General features: G+C 53.4%; 1 pseudogene; it reads right to left on the bottom strand.

Moving 5' to 3' along the window:
* Positions 1-529: 529 nt before the first annotated feature.
* On the bottom strand, positions 530-11,426 carry LOC144251070 (phosphatidylinositol 4,5-bisphosphate 3-kinase catalytic subunit delta isoform-like; annotated as a pseudogene).
* Between the last annotated feature and the right edge of the window lie 252 nt (positions 11,427-11,678).

The raw sequence follows: 11,678 nt of genomic DNA on the forward strand, positions 1-11,678 counted from the left end.
GCGGGATTCCACCTAATGGCAGTCCGTAACCTCCATGCTTGCTAATTAATGGCTTCTCTGAGGCGCCACGCCTTCTGTAGCCACGGGGCAGGCCACGCGAATCAGTTGGCCTGGATCTCCGGGGTCCAGCTGCTGGCTGTTTTGATGTTGCAAGCTGTTGGAGGGTGGTGGTGTATCCTTCAGCTTTCCCGGATGGTGGCCGCTGACTGCCTCGGTGGAGTGTCCGCTGTGGGGGGCTACTATAATTCTTATTACACAAATAAAACACAATTTTTCCTATCTCTTGTTTTATACAAAGTATATTTTCACAAATTTGTGTCTTTGTACATCTACTTTGGATAATAATGTCCATCACATTTCCCCATCATCTTGAAACATTTCCTGTCTGTCTAAATAACTAGTGTAAACAAAATGCAATTGTGTTGTTCTTTTCCATGAGGTGTAGTTCAGGTGTAGGCCGCATCTAGGACAACCAAGGGTAGCTGTCCTCAGACAGGTTTGTCAGCCTGTGGCAGCTCAGAGGTGGCCACTATTGCCGGTTGTCTTTGGTCAGGTTGTGTGCCAGCCAGCTCACTTTGGTCTTCCAGCTCTCCCTCAGGGCTTCATTGAACTTCACCCTGAATTGCTTCAGCCCCTCCTCCTCCATCTTCCCCAGCATCAGGGTGTCCTGGGACAGAATCATCACAACTGCATCAACATTCAGGGATCCTGACCCTGCTGCATCTCAAACCCTTCTGTCTCCCTGTACTCCTGCCACCTCGGGTTGTTGAAATTCCTTCCTAAAAGAACTGCAAGCACAGGGTCAGGCAGCCTCACCTTAGCTGAGAGAAGGGCAGGAGAAGCTTTAGGGAATACACCCCCTCCCACTCTGCCTCTCACTAACTGAAAAGACAGGAATGCAAAGTGTCTTGCAAACCTACAAGAGACTTTAACTCATGCATGAAAGACACTGAGGACACATGGTATGACCAAACAAGATCACAGTTAACCTGCAACTGGGTGAGAATAGGCCCAGGGAGTGCAACATTCTGGCCACTTCCCACCATACTGCACTGCTGGGCCTGGGATGGCATGAGGGCCGCCATCTGAGAGGTGAATCTCCTAGGTCCCTGAGCTGTTCGGGCAAGATGCACTCTGACCAGGATGAGCTCTGCCAAGCTCATTTTTTATACTATACATAGGGAAGGCAGGCTCCTCCACAGCTGTAGACGTTCAGGCAGGCCTTGTGAAGTTTGTGGTAGACCCTGGCCTCCAGTCTGGTGTAGTCCTGTGCTGGCATACCTTCAAATAGTGGATGTCTTTGGAGGAGCTTAGCTCAGGCAGGCCTGCTGCCTGCATCAGAGCAAAGAGTTGGAGGAAGAGGAGCCCATGGCGCCGCAGAATGCTGTAGGCCTGTTCACAGTAGCCTCGAAACCTGCAGAGGTGGAGGAAATAGATAAATCCCAGGGTCCTCCCTGCCATGCTCAGCCCCAAACAAGCAGGGGTTCTGCATCCAACCAGCACCTGCCCCTGAGTATCTGCCCCTGGCCTGGACCTGCTCCTACACCTCCCATGGACCTCCTGTTTGCACTGCCCAACAGGGTACTCTTGGATTGGGGTGCACCTGCAGAGAAGGCAGCACCCCCAGGGTGGAGGCAGGAGTTAGCCTGAGGGCTATGTCCCCATCCCTGCCCCTGGCTAGACACTGTCCCCTCACTGGGGCCCTGTGCACCCTCACCTTTCAAATTTCTCATTATTACTAGTATTGCCCTGCTGAATCACGTGGACAAAGTCATGGGTGAGGATGAATGGGACTCGCTCACGGTTGATTCCAATCTTGGTCTTGAAATTCCCCAGAATGTGGCCAAAGACAATGTGAAATAGCTGAGGGGAGGGAAGGGCAGGGAGAATTGGCTTCACAAAGAGAGGTTCCAGTTAGAGGAAGTCAGCAGGACTTGGGGCACTCTTCTGGGAGGTGTGGGTAGGTCAGAGAGGCCACTGGGCCTCATTTTTTATACTATACATAGGGAAGGCAGGCTCCCTATGTATAGTAGGGATGTAAGACAAGCTCACTGGGCAGCTGAACACAGTGCCCCTTACCTGCCCATTCTCATGGATCATGATGTTGTCACTGTGCCGGTCACCGATGACCAGCACATATGTAGCCACACAGTAGCCGGCACAAGAGAGGGTGAAATCCTCAATGGCTCGATCCAGGGCTTCTCTGGGTGGGGAAGATTGAAAACCAGGGCTCCTTATATTTTCCCTCCTCTTGAATCTGGCCTTGTGTTAATCAACAAGGAGGGCATTATTCTGGAGCATAGGTCACCATGCCCAGCTTGAAATTGCCCCCTTTCTTCCACACAATACCATTCAGAGAAGCCAAGGTCTATGTATTAGATGAAGAGAGGCTGCATAAAGAGGCACAACTGACAGCCAAGTCCCTAGGTGTGTGACTGGGCCCTTGGTAGAAGCTCTGGGCTCAGGCAATATCACAGATGCTAGCCATAGCACCAGCTATTTCAAACCACAGCAGAACCCACTCAAGCTACATATTTGTGACTAAACACAGTGGTGGTTTTAACGCCCAAAGAGTTGAGTAGCATAACACAGCCATGAAAAATGGACACCCAGGAACAGTGACCTTCTCTGCCCTACCCCAAATCAGATGTGGGCCAGTGCTCAGCTGAGCCAAGCAGCCATGGAAACTGTCACAGGCCTTCCCTCACCTTTCACTCTATGGAGCCTCTCCCAGGAATAAGAAAGCCTACCCAGGGTTCTTGGACTTGAACCAGTTGAGCAGGGCATCCTTGTTGAAGGCAGCCATGGCAGCCAGGTTGCTCTGGTTCAGCTGGATGTTGGCAATGGTGTCCGAGTGCTGCACCGCCTCAATGAGGCCCATGCAGTCACCAGTGGGAAGGCAGCCATAGGGGGTCATCCTAGCACATGAGAAGAGGCACAGGCAGACACTATGGTTAAGGACATTCTCTGGGGCTACTGGAACCCCCTGGAAATTGAGGCACGCAACAAAACCACAGGGAATACTGCTAAAATTCCTAAGGATGCCAGATGGGGTGTGGGGCTCTGGGGAAGGTGCCTTAGCGACACAGAATTGGCACCCAAGTTGCAGAGCACACCTTGGCTGGGCTCATGTTTGCTCTGAAGAGAATGAGTCAGCGGGCTTGGAAGAAGGTGGCACTGCTCCCCAAGGGGTAGGAAGCCAGGAAATAGGAGCTGAGCACCAGGAATGGCCTTACCCAAACCCCTCCAGCTCCCCTACCCCCTCTTGTAAGAACAGCCGCTCTCACATCCAACAGGGAGGTGTCAGTTTAGACCAGGAACTCCTCCAGGAGCAGGCTCTGAGGCCTGTTATAGACCCAAATAAACAGGTGATGGATAGAGGCCCCACCTTAGGTCCAGGCCCTCCTGCTTCCACAGGGCTTCCATGAGCTGGATCATCTGCAGAGTCAGCATGTCCTGGCGGAGGTCTGGAAGGGCAGTGGTTTCTAGTGGGCTATACACCCATGAAAGGCTCAGAGTATCTGAGCTCTGTCTTCTCAGGGAACCCCCTGGGGCCCTACCACAGAACAGTATTGGCTTAGGTGAGAAGGCCAAGGACTCAGCATGTCCCCTGCCCAGCCTGGCTCACCATCCCCGTTCTTAAAGATGATGCCAACGCGGTCACCACTGCCTGCCTCCTCACTGCTGTACATGATCCACAGGGGTTTCATCTTGGAGTCCATGAAGGTGCACTTTTCCACACTGCAGGCAGAGGGCTGTGTTGGCCTGGGCGGTTGAGGGCTTAGGGCCTGGCTGCAGGTAGGGCTAGGCCTGGGGCTCACCAGACTTCTGCCAGCATCGTGCTGGGGTCCAATGGGGACTGCAAGTGTGAAAGGGCTTCTAGATAAGTATCCTGGCGCATGTAGAAGTGCATCAGCTCCTTAGTTTGGGGCTTGGTGGTCTTCTGGGAGCTCACCTTCACAAAGTCGCTCAGGGCCTTCAGCTTGCTCAGTGCTTCTGCCTGGTGGGCAGAATGGAGTAGCAGCAGTGCACATGAGCCTGAGCCAGAACCAGGAGTATGACTGTGAAGGGGCCTGGAAGGGGAGCCTGCCTCAGGCACAGGCACTCTGAGCCTCACCTGCTTCATCAGCACCTTCATGTGGTGGGTGCTGCCCTTGAAGTAGGCCTCCATGATGAGGCCAAAACACAAGGCCACAGATGGCACATGCATCTCAGAGCTGGAGGGAGAAGATGGGGCTGAGAATGGCCAGGAGTGGCACATAGCCCCTCCCCAGCCCAGTAAACATGAGGTCAGCAGGCCAGGAGACCCTCATCCCCCATTTCTTTTCTAGGTTCCCAAGGAATCAGCAGGGGTGCATCCAGCTACCGAAGATGCCAGAATAGGAAGTGGCCAATCTTTCGGTTGGCCAGAGCCCAGTCCAACAAGAATTGGGTCAGTTCGCAGTCCAGGTAGGACTTGTACTTGAGGACCTGCACCAGCTGCAGCAAGCACTGGAGAAGCTCGTTGTCTCTGTAGGGGAGGAAGGCTGGTTGAGTCTGGGGTTCTGAAACTCAGGACAGAGGTCTCCAGCTGGCAGGTGACTGGAAAGAGGGTGAGGCCAGCCTAGGCTCATCTCCACCCAGCACCCACTTCCAGGTTGCCAGGGCAAGATGTCTTAGTGAGGAGCTGGCAGCCTGTGGGCCTCAGTGCCCAGCTGGGACTCATGTCAGTTTCTGCAAGGACCTGATGGCAAAGGAGCCCACGTGGCAGTCGGGGAAGCTGAAGTCCAGCAGCTCCAGGGCATTCAGGACAGGAAGCTCGGGCCAGGAGCACAGCAGGTAGAGCATCTGGAGGACGCTTTGCAGTCAGGTGGTGGGGGGCCCACTGCTATCTCTCTACTCCAGCTGTGCCCCTGGTGCCCCTCTCCACCCACCTGGGCCACATCCTCATGCTTGTTCCACTTGGTCACGAGCAGCAGGTGGGCCAGAGTCTCTGGGAAGTTCTCCTGCACTTCATGCCGCATCTTCCACACCAGGTCCTTCTCATGCTCATACAGCTCTCCCGACCCCCGCTGCTCCAGGATTCCCTACAGCTGCAGCTTCTAAGGGGCGCAGGCAGACTGAGGCCTCCAGCCCAGCACCTGGCTCCATGCCCCACCAGCACCCCAGCTCACCTCCTCCTTGGTGGTAGGCCCATGCTCCCCGTGACGTCCCAGCTCTAGAATCTGCAACAAGTGTACCTGCTGTGAGCTCCCCAGGCCTGGGCCAGCACTGGCAGGGCTCTAGGCAGGGCGTCTGCACCTCAGCACTACTGCCAACCACTCTTGCTGGTGGGAGCCCTCCTGCATACTGCAGGGCATTCAGTAGCATCTCCAGGCTCAGCCTGCCTCAGGCCAGTAGTACCTCTCCCATTGGCTGTGACAGCAAAATGTCATCAGACATCACCAACATCCCCTGGTGGGCCACATAGCTACTGGAACGCCTCAAATCAGCATGATGACCCAGCCCCCCACAATGGGCAAAGCCTGGGGTGGCCAGGGACCCCGTCTGAGGAGCTCCAGGAAAGCTCCTGGTTAGCGCTCAGCTTCCAAGAAGGACCTCACTGACCTTCTCCAGGGCAGGGTAGCACAGGGTGAGGGGCCACCTTGGGCAGGTAGATGACCAGGGTGACAGCACTCTCTGTGTTGGGATTGCTATGCACGGTACCCATGGGGTTCAGCAGGTCTCCTTTCTCATCTGAAGGGAGAGATATAGTTGTAGGGGAACCAGTTCTGGATACCTCACCCTCCAAAAGCCTCTCCCTGATGGGCCTGGGTCCACCTGGGATAGAGGGCCACATGTAGAGGCAGAGCTCTCCAGTCTTGAGCTGGTCCTTGTAGTCAAACAACATGAGGTTGGCCCAGGCGATTGGGAAGTCCTGGAGAAGGATACTACAGATCAGAGCGAGCCTGTTCTTGTTCATATGAGAATGGAACCAGTCTCCAGGCCAACCAGGAGAGAAGATCCAGACTGCATGGAAGGTCTCCAAGTTAGACCCAGGAGGAGGGGAAGGATCCGCTACCGCTTTCCTATCAGAGTTTCAGTAATTAAGCCAGCAAGATCCCTTCCTGGCTGACTGCATCTTCACACCCAGCATCCAGAGACACTTGAGTAAGCCCACCAGTCCCATAGGTGGCCCAGGTCAAGGGGCAAGTCACATCCTGGGTCTAGTGACTTGGGGCCCAGCCACACTCTTCCCAGGCAGCCACTCACTCATCATTTCTGTCCCCCTGAGAACACTGTCCTTCCACCAAGGGAGCTGCCTCCAGGACCCCTAAGGACCACAGGTCTGGGCTAGATATTTCAAGTCAGGCAACTCATGAGCTGTTACTCAGGCAGCACAGGAAGCCAGACTAAGGAGCCAGACTAAGGCAGGCAGAGAGACTGGGGTCCCCAGGCTATCCCAGGAACCTGTTCTCAGGGTGCCTGCCTGTGGGAGCAGGATGGCAAGAGGCCCCAGTAAGGGGTTTCACTGGGTGTCTGAGGCCTGGGCCTCTCCCAGTCAGCACAACCCACCACCTTCTTGGGCTTTTTTTTGAGTGCGCCTTCTTGGCCTTCTCCATCACTGCATAGAGTGCAAAGCAGAGCCGGGCCATGCGCGGCAGGTCACAGATGTAGATGTCAAACTCCAGATGCTGCTTCCACATGGGCTCTGAGCAAATGCTCACCTCCAAGCTGGACATCGTCTTGCACAGCATCTCATTGCCATGGAAGAGCCCGGCCTGCACCACCAGCTGGGGAAGGGGTACAGGGCATGGATGAGGGAGTGAAGGCCCCACCCCATCTAAAGTTCCAATCCTCTCCTTGAAGGTCCCCATTTACACAGGGGTCCAAATCTATTTCTTGCATTGAGAGTGGTCCAGCAGAGTGTAGGCTGGCAGCTCAGTGGTACAGGTGTCTTGAGGCATTGGTACCCCAGGCTGCACTGGGGCAAGCCAGTCTCAGTACACTTGACTCTGTGGGTCAACTCAGAACCTCAGTTTCCTCATCAGGGTTCAGAAGTTCCAGGGTCCCTTCTGCTTCTAACAGCTCTGGCTACCTTCATGCCTAGCATCTTCTGAGCCCCATGAGGCTCCAGTCTCCAGTGTACCTATTCCAGTTCCAACCTGCCAGCCCATCCCCAGAGCAGCTCCCACCCAATCCTCCATGACTCCTGCAGACACAACCCCCTTCCCAGATTGTAAAGTAATGCCAAAAAAAGAGACCCAGACAAGACATGCTATGCTCTGTGGACCCAGACAGGCATCACCTCCCAGAAGTGGGACAATAAATCCACCTCTGCAGGTAGTTCTAAGTGCAGAGGAGCCATGAAAGTGCTTTTTGAAGAGACAACAGGGCACTGTTCCCCAAGCCCATCGGGGCTCAGCTTCCAGGGGGAACCATGTGCAGTGTCCCCCAGACTCTGGGCACCCCTGGGTTGGTAACCCCTGGAAGCACCTCAGCCCAGCTGCATCCAGCTTCTATGGTGCCTTTTTACCCATCTTTGACTGGGCCTCCTACTTCAATAGGCTGTGTCTGATTCCACAAGCTCCACCAAAGTCAAATACCCACAAAGTTGCTTGGCCCAGGTTTCCATTAATTGGCCTCCCTGGCCTGCTGGCCTGCTCCCCTCCCCTCTTATTGTTTGGATGTGGTTCACAGCCAATCCAGGCAGAGATAATGAGTAATGTGCCCAGGTGACTTTTGTGTGACACCCTCCCACTCTTCTTTCACTGCTGCCCCTCCAGGCTACAGCACACCCTGTTTGTGAAAAAAAAAAAAAACACACAAAAAAAAAACCACCTGTCCACTCACCTGGTACCCGAGCCCCTACCTTCATCTGCTCATCAGCATTGATTCTGCTGCCCTGGATGAGCTCAATGCAGAAAGGCTGCCCCAGTGACCACAGGGACACAGAGGAAGGCTAGAGAGGAGAGGAGAGGGACTTAAATCCCAGCTCATTCCCCTGGCTACTGAAAGGCTGGGGAGAGGGGGAGAGGGTCCCAAATTTATGGCAAGGTTCAGAAACCTGTCACCAACACCATCCTTTACCAATCTGCCACACAGGGGCTCAGGGGCTCCAGCCCCCCTGAGATCTGCAGAGAAGTAGGCAATCTGGGATCGCAGTAGCTCAGACAGGACCCTACCCTGGGTGTCAGCTCAAATCCCTGACTCTCCAAAAGGACTGCACCATCCAAAGTCCCCTGGATCAACACCTAGCCCTGGTGCTGCCCAAGAGTCTCTAGGATTGGTCAAAGGGAGGTAGGAAGAGAAAGAGGGTAAGAAAGGGGAGGACACCATCTCATCTTCTTCATGGGAATGGGGGGCGGTTTGGTGTGTGGTTTCTGGACCTGAGGGGTCGGTTTGCTCTGCTCATCCCTCATGGCAAGGATGGAAGAGGAGTGCACCATGGTCAGGTGGGGGGTCTGTCCACTGTGCAGGCAGCTGCATATGTACTGAGATGAGAGTGTAAGATTGAACTGTCAATGGGTGGTATATCCATTCCCTGGAACCAAGAGAGACCTACAGTCTGGCTCTCTCACTCCTATTCTGGCCCCTTCTACAGTGGTAGGGATCCCAGAGTGCAGAGGGCTCTTTGCAGGCCTCACCTTGAACTGACAGAGCAGGTAGCTGCCATAGAGGTACTCATGCCGCCCATTCACCTGCAGCACGTAGTCCTCAGGCCACTCCATTGTGAGGTTCTGGTACATCTTGGCCTTCTTCTGGAGGACACAGGCCATCAGCACTAGGGGCACATCCTTGGTGGACACCTGGATGGTGAAGCTCTCCTGTGGGGAGGAGGGAGGGTTGGCATCCTGCTCTCAGGCCCATAGGCTTCTGGGGAAAAGAGGCAAGGCCACATGCCTACCTTTATTGGGTATCCCCAAGTGTGAGCCCTACAAGGGCAGGGCCTGGGTCATTCACTGGTGAAAGTAACAGCAGACACCCAGGAAATACTTGTCCAGTGAATAAGGGACCAATTCAGCCTTGGTGAGCTTACCTGGTGGGACGCCTGCATACCTGGAAAATGCCCTGTGATGCCAGTGAGTGAAGGGAAATTTGGGGGCCTGGGACACTGGAGTGTCTTATCAGTGGAAGGTCCCCATGGGCACAGCAGCCCATGTGCCACAGCTGGGGCAGCCTCCCTAGGACATGGGCTATGGGCTCACCCTGCTGCCCTCAAATTTGACATTGACCAGCAGGTCTGGGTTGGAGATTTGAGAGGTGTTGCTGTCCCCCCAGCTCCTGGTGGAGGGCTCCAGCTGAAGGGGAAAACTGTATTGCAGCCAGGCCTCCCAGCCCAGCTGCTGCCGGCGGGCAGCCGCCTCCTTGCTGAACTGGCACATCTTAGTCATTCACTTCTGGGTCTTGCAGGCAGTGGAACTCATGGAGGCCTGTAGGGCAGGAACAGGCTCAGTGCAGGTGCATGTGGCACCAGCCACCCAGGTGTGCCGTACCTTGCCAAGGTGGGGGCTGATCTGTAAGCCCTACCTTTGCCGATGAGGATGCTGATCTGTGAGTTGATGAGCTTATCCATGCAGTCACCCTCGTGGGTCACCAGGCGCAGCATGGGCAGAAAGGGCTGAACATCACATAGCCGCTGCTGCTCATCCTCTAGCTCTTGCTGCTCTGCGGTCTGGTTGACACAGGTGAACATGTAGGCCTTGGGGTCACTGAGCATGTGGAAGAGGGGCTCATTCTGGGCTTCGTGCCACAGCATCTGGGAGGAATGGTTATGGTCAACCTTGCTGGCCATGACAGCTGCTGGGCATCCAACTCTGTATGAGCCACATAGAAGGCAAAGGGAGACCCCAACATCACTTCCTAGGAACCCTTTGGCCCTTGGGACCAACCAGCTAGTCAGCAAGCTTCCTGTCCCTGTGCTCTGTGAAGTACTTGATGTGTGGAGATAGGGGACTGAGCAGCCACGCCTGCCTTAGACACATTATCTAGGGCTGCTTTCACCCCACCAAGGCAATGGTGTCTTTGAGCCATGGCAGAGCCGAACCACTGTGACACATAACATGTAGCCCACAAAGCTTCATATCAATAAAAATATGAAGAAACCAAAACCACAATGAAGTGAGAGATGGGACCCCAGGGACAAGTATGCTACTGTAGTGTTTCAACTTTAGGCACACTGTTTGAAGTTCTGTAAGCACATCAAGTGAACCATATAATGATGTTTACAGGAACTAGAAAATGAACAAGATGTTACTGTGGTCACTCAGAGAAACAAGTCATGAAAGTTCATAATCAGAATTTAGTTAGAATGTGGTTAGAAAACAGGAAATGGCTAAGGTCATGCCTGTGGCTGTCTTCTATGGCAGGATCACAGGCATGTCTCTTCCTTCTCATTCTTATTTTTCAAAATTTTATGGGCCAATATTATTATTGAACTCAGGGACACTGAACTACAGAGCCATACCCTCAGCCCTTTTTCATATTTTCTTTAGTGACAGGTTCTCACTTAATTGCTTCGAATCTCACTACGTTGTTGAGGCTGGCTTTGAACTTACAATCCTCCTGACTCAGCCACTGGAACATTTGGGGACACACCCAGCTACTTTTGAAGTAGAAAAATATAAGGAAGGATGGAAGGAAGGCAGAGAGAAAATTTCCAGGACATTAAAAAAAATCCCTCAAGTGTGGTCCATTGCTTCTATCATTTTTTTCTTGTTCTCAATAATAGCTTTTAAAATTGTGAAATAAATTATTGCCCTCGGGCAGTCCAAGGCATGACCCATTAAACCCGAGTTTGTAAGTGGCAAAACCCCATTGAAAGTCACAGGACAGCTTCTACCAAAGCAGATGTTCATTGCTTTGACTCAGTAATTCATCCTGAAATTTATTCAATGAACCTGAGGACCCTTTCCAAGGATTATGGGCACTATGTTGGCAACAGTTTTAAAGACAAATTCCTGCAAGGCCCTTATGTGTTTGGGAGCAGATTGTGGTCACTAAAGTGATAGACAACATAATCTGAGTCAAACTTTCAAAGTTCCACTCCAGCACTGGAGGCTTAAGGGCAACTGAGGCTAGTAGCTGGCCCTCTGGTAACTAGGGAGGGGAACACATTGCCATGGGGTAAGCTGAAACTAGGGAGGGGAACACATTGCCATGGGGTAAGCTGAATTCGGATAGTAAGTGGAGGTTAACCACCCATTTTATACAAGTTCTTGATATTGTATATTTTTCAAAATTTATATCTGAGGTTCTCAAGTGTGAGGAACAATGCCTCTGTCTTTCTGAGCTCCCAGGGCTGACAGGAGACCAGGAAGTACCTGCTTGATGGTGCTGAGGTTGGCATTGCAGGACACAGGGAAGCTCAGGTAGATCTCTGTGGGCAGAAGGAAGTCAACCACCACACTCTGATTCTTCTCCACCTTGGCCCAGAATTCCACGGGACAGTCAATCCCCAGGGGCATTCTGCTTTGTTATTTCTCTGTGGCCACGTGACATGTAAAGAAAGCAAAGGCAGAGAGTTTTTGAGAGTAGTGTATGGGGGTCTCGGGCAATGTGAGGCTCAGGGCTGAGGGCTCCCAGGTGGGCACATGGTGTTCTCCTCCCACAGGGCCCCCACTGCCCAGGTAGCTGCTGCTCCTACTGCCCCAGAAAACTGTCTGCACTCGGCTGCCTCTCACCATGGTGGACACATCTGCCTCCCTCACAGCGGGCCC

Source organism: Urocitellus parryii, chromosome Y, assembly GCF_045843805.1.
Source record: "Urocitellus parryii isolate mUroPar1 chromosome Y, mUroPar1.hap1, whole genome shotgun sequence".
NCBI classification, from domain to species: Eukaryota; Metazoa; Chordata; class Mammalia; order Rodentia; family Sciuridae; genus Urocitellus; species Urocitellus parryii.